This window comes from Rhincodon typus, unplaced genomic scaffold, assembly GCF_021869965.1.
Source record: "Rhincodon typus isolate 14 unplaced genomic scaffold, sRhiTyp1.1 hic_rhity00004359, whole genome shotgun sequence".
Classification (NCBI taxonomy): Eukaryota; Metazoa; Chordata; class Chondrichthyes; order Orectolobiformes; family Rhincodontidae; genus Rhincodon; species Rhincodon typus.
Window position 1 is genome coordinate 1 of NW_025969997.1, and position 6071 is coordinate 6071.

The 6071-nt window shown below is 40.5% G+C and overlaps 1 long non-coding RNA gene across 1 annotated transcript in view; it reads left to right on the forward strand.

Annotated features, from left to right (window-relative positions):
• Positions 1 to 3264: 3264 nt before the first annotated feature.
• The window catches only part of LOC125481933, a 5643-nt gene continuing 2836 nt past the window's right edge, over positions 3265 to 6071 (forward strand). Inside the window, exons 1-2 of the long non-coding RNA XR_007261499.1 lie at positions 3265 to 3510; positions 4362 to 4542. This is a non-coding gene — a long non-coding RNA (uncharacterized LOC125481933). The remainder of the gene's footprint in view (positions 3511 to 4361; positions 4543 to 6071) is intronic.

Below are 6071 nucleotides of genomic sequence, written 5' to 3' on the forward strand. Positions count from 1 at the left end.
TTAAAAATGCTCATCAATCTCCAATTTAATTTACTGAGTGTTGCCAAGATATAGGACTGACGTAATATTGCAGTATTGTTAAATTCAGCATTAGCAATGAATAATAAAATTCTGAAGTAATTAGCCATCTAAGCTGCTAGACCATACAAACCTGCAAGTACCCATGTATGCTGCCCATGTGACAGGCTTGATTTAAAAAATTTAAAGGGATTGTGTTTTTGAACTGATCAAGGCCCCGTTGTGCTGTGAGATAATTATCTTCACCATCTGCTACATTACCTATTTTAGTGTCATCTGCAAACTTGCTAACCATACGTCCAGCATCTCCTCTTTTGTAATGTGAGCTATCTTCAAGACATCACTAGTTATTTCCCTAACTTCCATGTCCTTCTCCACAGTAAATACTAACAAAAAATATTTGTTTAGTATGTCGCTCATTCCCTGTGGTTCCACCTGCCCTCCCTTATTTCCCAACAGAAGGTGAAGTATTGCTCCTTCTTCAGTTGAGGTGTCCACATATTGAATAAGAAAGTTTTCTTGTACACGCTTAACAAATTCCTCCGTCCAAACCCTTATAATCAAGGCTGATCATCCTGTTCACTATCTGTTCTTGCTTTCGCCCTATACCCTTTGCCCTGGAACTATATCTAACTCCTTAAAAACATTTAATATTTGGCCTCAACTATTTTCGGTGGCAGAGAATTATGCAGGTTCACCACTCTATGAAGAAATTTCTCAACTCAGCCCTAGTTGACCTATCCCATATCCTTGGGCTGTGACCCCTGGTTCTGGATTCCCTGGCTTACACCTTGATTCTAATCATGTATATGTTCGAAGTTGAACATATGAAAAAGTACAGCACAGGAACAGGACCTTCAGCCCTCCAAGCCTGTGCTGACCATCATGCCCTAATTAATCTTAAAAAGAAACCTGCCATTTTTCGATCTGTATCCCTCTATTCCCTCCCTATTCATGTACCCATCTAGGTGCCTCTTAAATGACTTCAGTGTGCCTGCTTCCAGTACCTCTTCTGGTAGTGCATTCCAGGCTGCTACCACTCTGTGTGAAAAACTTTTCTCGCACATGTCCCTTAAACTTTCCCCCTCTGACTTTAAACCCATGCACCCTTGTGATTGAAACTTTAACCCTAGGAAAAAGCCTCTGACTATCCACCCTAACTATGCCTCTCATAATTTTGTAGACCTCCATCAGGTCTTCTCTCAGCTGCCATCTTTCCAGGGAAAACAATCCTAGTCTTTTTAACCTTTCTTCATAATCAATGCCCTGGAGACCAGGCAACATCCTGGTGAACCTCCTCTGTACTCTCCCCAAAGCTTCCACATCCTTCTGGTAGTATGGTAACCAAAACTGCACACAGTACGCCAAATATGGCCTAACAAGGGTTTTATATAGCTGCAACATGTTTTGCCAACTCCTGTACTCCATGCCCCAGGCGATGAAGGCAAGCATGCCATCTGCCTTCTCAATCACCTTGGCTACCTGTGTTGCCACTTTAAGGGAACTGTGGACCTGCACGCCCAGATCCGTCTGACTGTTAGTGTTCCTAAGTGTTCTGCCATTTACAATATAATTCACACTTAAATCCTCCAAAATGCATCACCTCGCATTTGTCTGGATTAAACTCCATCTGCCATTTCTGTGCCAAAGTCGTCAATCTATCTATATCCTGTCCTATACTTTCACAATTGTTGGCACTAACAGCAACCCCATCAATCTTCGTGTCATCAGCAAACTTGCTTATCAGACCACCCATATTTTCCTCCAGATCACTTTTATATATACTACAAACAACAGAGGACCTAAGACCCTGTGGACCACCACTAGTTACTGGTCTCCAATCTGAAAAACATTCTTCTTTTCTGATGAAGGGTCTAGGCCCGAAACGTCAGCCTCTCTGCTCCTATGATGCTGCTTGGCCTGCTGTGTTCATCCAGCCCTGCACCTGGTTGTCTCGCATTCTTCCACCACTACCCTCTGTTTTCTATGACCAAATCAGTTTTGTATCCATCCAGCCAGGGCACCCTGGTTAGTTATTACATTTATGCAAAAATCTTGTAAATGATCTGTATATATTATATACTACCTCCAGTACCAAAAATACAAGAGGATACTGGATTCAAATGCCATGACGGGCAAGAAATGCCAAGAAGAATTTCATACGCATCTCAACGGCACATACAGTTAACTTCAAGGTGGGGGGCAGAGGAGACACAAAACTAGGACATTTAAGACTCTGCTGCAAGTGAGGTGGCCACTTAATCAGTGGATGAGAAAGGATATGCCAAATAGCCTACCTCATCCATAGCTATCTTGTAAGCAGACTTTCAGCAAAAGCAGTTATCGTTCACAGCGTCCAGAATGGTGTGAAGGTATACTGGAAGTGATGGGTCAAGCATAGACTGGGGTGACCAAGCTCTCCATGGAGCAGTAGTATAAAGGATATATTTGTGAAGGAAACTTGCACCATTGTTGAACATATGAGTTGTTTGGATGAATTAATGTTGCGTTTTGTTTGAATTTAGACCATAAGACATAGGAACAGGAATTAGGCCATTCGGCCCATCAAGTCTGCTCTGCCATTCAATCATAGCTGATAAGTTTATCAAACCTATTCTTCTGCTTTTTCCCCATAACCCTTGATCCCCTTGACAATCAAGAACCTATCTATCTCAGTCTTAAATGTACTCAATGACCTGGACTCCACAGCCTTCTGTGGCAATGAATTCCATAGATTCACCACTCTCTGGCTGAACAAGTTTCTCCTTATCTCCGTTCTAGAGGGTCTTCCCTTTACTCTAAGGCTGTGCCCTCGGATCCTAGTTTCTCCTACCACTGGTAACATCTTCCCAACATCCATTCTGACAAAGCCATTCAGTATTCTGTAAGTTTAATATAGACCCAGAGTCCTCAAAAGTTCCTCATATGTTAAGCTTTTCATTGCAGGGACTATTCTCATGAACCTCCTCTGAACCCGCTCCAGGGCCAGTACATATTTCCTTGAGATATGGGGCCTAAAACTGCATACAATAGTCCAAATATGGCCTGACCAGAGTCTTATAGAGCCTTAGAAGTACATTCCTGCTTTTATATTCAAGTCCTCGCAAAAATAACTGCCAAAGTTACATTTGCCTTCCTAACTACTGACTCAACCTGCAAGTTTCCCTTGAGAGAATCCTGAACTAGAACTCCCAAGTTTCTTTGCACATCAGACTTCTGAATTTTCTCCCCATTTAGGAAATAGTCATGCTTCTATTCTTCTTACCAGAGTGCATGACCTCACACTTTCCCACGTGTACTCAATGATTTTTTGGTGGGAAGCTGATGATCGGTTGAATCTATCTCTTCGATGAGTTGGGTGATAGGTTCCCACTAAATTGTGCCTGGTCTGAGAAAGATGACCCTATTTTCTCTGCTTTCTCATCTCCGTAATTTTCCTTTTCCAGATTGCGAAATGGAGTTAAATTCTGTAAAGTGCAGAAGTTACCAGAGGTAAACATTTTCAATCATTTTGTGTTTCCATTTTTAAAACTTAGCTAAGTAATCCTTTTGAGATTTCAGTACAATAATTGAGAACCCTGAGCTGTTGTTCCTCCTTTATCCTTCAACAATAGACTAATCTGTGTGATTTCTTTGCCAATTATATAATTGCGGGGATGTATCTGAATTAAAGGGAACACAGTAAGCATTATCCTGCTGATGTACAGGATTGAAATAACACTCACTATTGTTCTATTGACCAGAAAATTCAATGATCAGTCATGGATCCCAGATAATTTTCCAGACAGGCAGTAATGTATATTTTTGCTGACAGATGATGGAGGACAACAAGCATTCAGAGTTTCTACTTTTTTTTATCCTCATGGATTCCTCTCAAGATGGATGAGCTGGTAGGATTCCTCCTAGTGAACCTGCCTGCCATGAATTCAGTTGATTAGGTGATGCCATTAAGGTTTTGGAGTAGATCTGTAGCTCGGGTTGTGGGTGTTGAGGTTGGTTGGCTCACCGAGCTGGTTTGTTGTTTTGTAGATGTTTTGTTACCATGCTTGGTAACATCCTCGGTGCAGCCTCCAATGAAGCATCGGTGTGTTTTCCCGCCTGGTTTTTTAATGGTTAGGTGGTGCCATTCTTCTTGGGTCAGAAGTTACATTTTGAAACCCCATTCCAGTCCTTGGACATATAAGCTGAGGCCATTTATCTTATTGCTGTCCGTGGAATCTTGTTTTGCATAGAATATCTGCCATACTTGCTGATATAAATCACACCATTTTAAACTGATTGTGTGTATGTCAAGCGCATCAGAGATCTAATAGCATTGTTGTAATTGATGTATTTTATTGTAGATTTTGTGCATTCACTTGAAGAGATTCCGACATGAGCTCATGTTTTCCACCAAAATCAACAGCCATGTGTCATTCCCTTTAGAAGGTCTTGATCTTCAACCTTTCCTCGCAAAAGACAGCTCTCCTCAAATTACAATTTATAATCTCTTATCGGTTATCTGCCATCATGGTACTGCCAGTTGTGAGTATCACCAGCATCCCTTATTGTAATATTGTAGTTCCTTTTAATAGTGATCAAGCTGCTGCTTTGTTGTCAAGCATATCACAACAAGTTTTTTGTTAATTAAAGGCTGTGTATTTTGCTTCAGATGGAGTCCAAACCTGAGACCCCATCTGAGTATTCTAGTAATTCAATTGGGATATCAAGTCCCATTTCACTATTGGAAGAGAAAGGAGTTCTGATGTTGTATGGCTAATAATTTGACCCATTAACTTCAAGATTGATGATCTCTACCATTCATGTTGCATTAAGGTGGTTTTTTTTTAGCTTAATCTGTTACATTAATGCTATTCTGCAGGTTTTCTTCACCTGATTACAATTTGCTTAGACTAACAAACAATGTTTTGTGTTTCTGTTATTTACCTCCCTAGTGATAATTATTAGTGATTGTCTCACTACTCAGCAAGGTCTCTGCAAATTGGCTGTCGTGTTTCACACATTTCAACAGCAGCTATGCTTCAAAGAGGTTTTGAATGTTAAATGGTCATGTGGTTTATGTCTGCAAGTCATTTTTGTTGTGATGTAGTAAAACATGTTTATAGTTCTGCAGAAATTCCAGAACTAGTTTTGCCCATTTTGTCTGCGATGCCCTCAATTTTAAATGTTGTGGCACCTGTCCCAATATTGGTAAATAATTATATATTCATTTGATGCCTCTTCCAACTTCTCCCTTGAACAACTTCTAATGACTGTTAGATTTTGCTGTTCAGTGGAAATGTTCTGTTGCTCCTTAACCACTTTAAGCTTTTAATTGTTTTAATCCCCTCATCTCGTTCCTGGTGGAAAAAGCCCTGAGATATTTTGTATCTCTCTTCATAACAATTTAATCTTTGCTGTTTTCCTGAACTCTGACCCTTTATAATGTATGCAGTAGTTTAATCAGTCCTATATTTAAACTCAATATCACCACCTGTGTATTATATTCAGTATCTCTCGTTTGTATAAAGCAGAGTCCTAGATTCTTTTATTTTGTGATGCTTTTCAACTTTACCCGAGTTATTCAAAAACTGTATCATTCAGTGCAGTGTTATCTAACAAATTAAAACAAAAAGATGACATGGGTGGTGGGTTAGAATGAGGTTAGGAGGGCCCTAAATCTTGGGAGTCCCTGCTTTCACCTGTGGGTAATGCTTATAGAGTGAATTGCCGAAGAGGTTGGTTGAAGCTGGTATTGTAACAGCACACTGGAGGTAATTCAAATCAATTGCTGGAAGAGGGCGAAGTGAGTGACCACATAATAAAGGAGTGAAAATATGTCATTCAGCCCATTGGGTCTGCTTCGCCATTAAATTAGATCATGTATGATCTCAACTCCATTTTCCTGCCATATCCCCATAACCCTTGATCTCCTCACTGATTAAAAAACATGTCTGTCTCAGCCTTGATGTGGAGGTGCTGTTGGACTGGGGTGGACAAGGTCAAAAATCAGACAACAGGTTTATTTGAGACAACAAGGTGCAGGGCTGGATGAACACAGCAGGCCAAGCAGC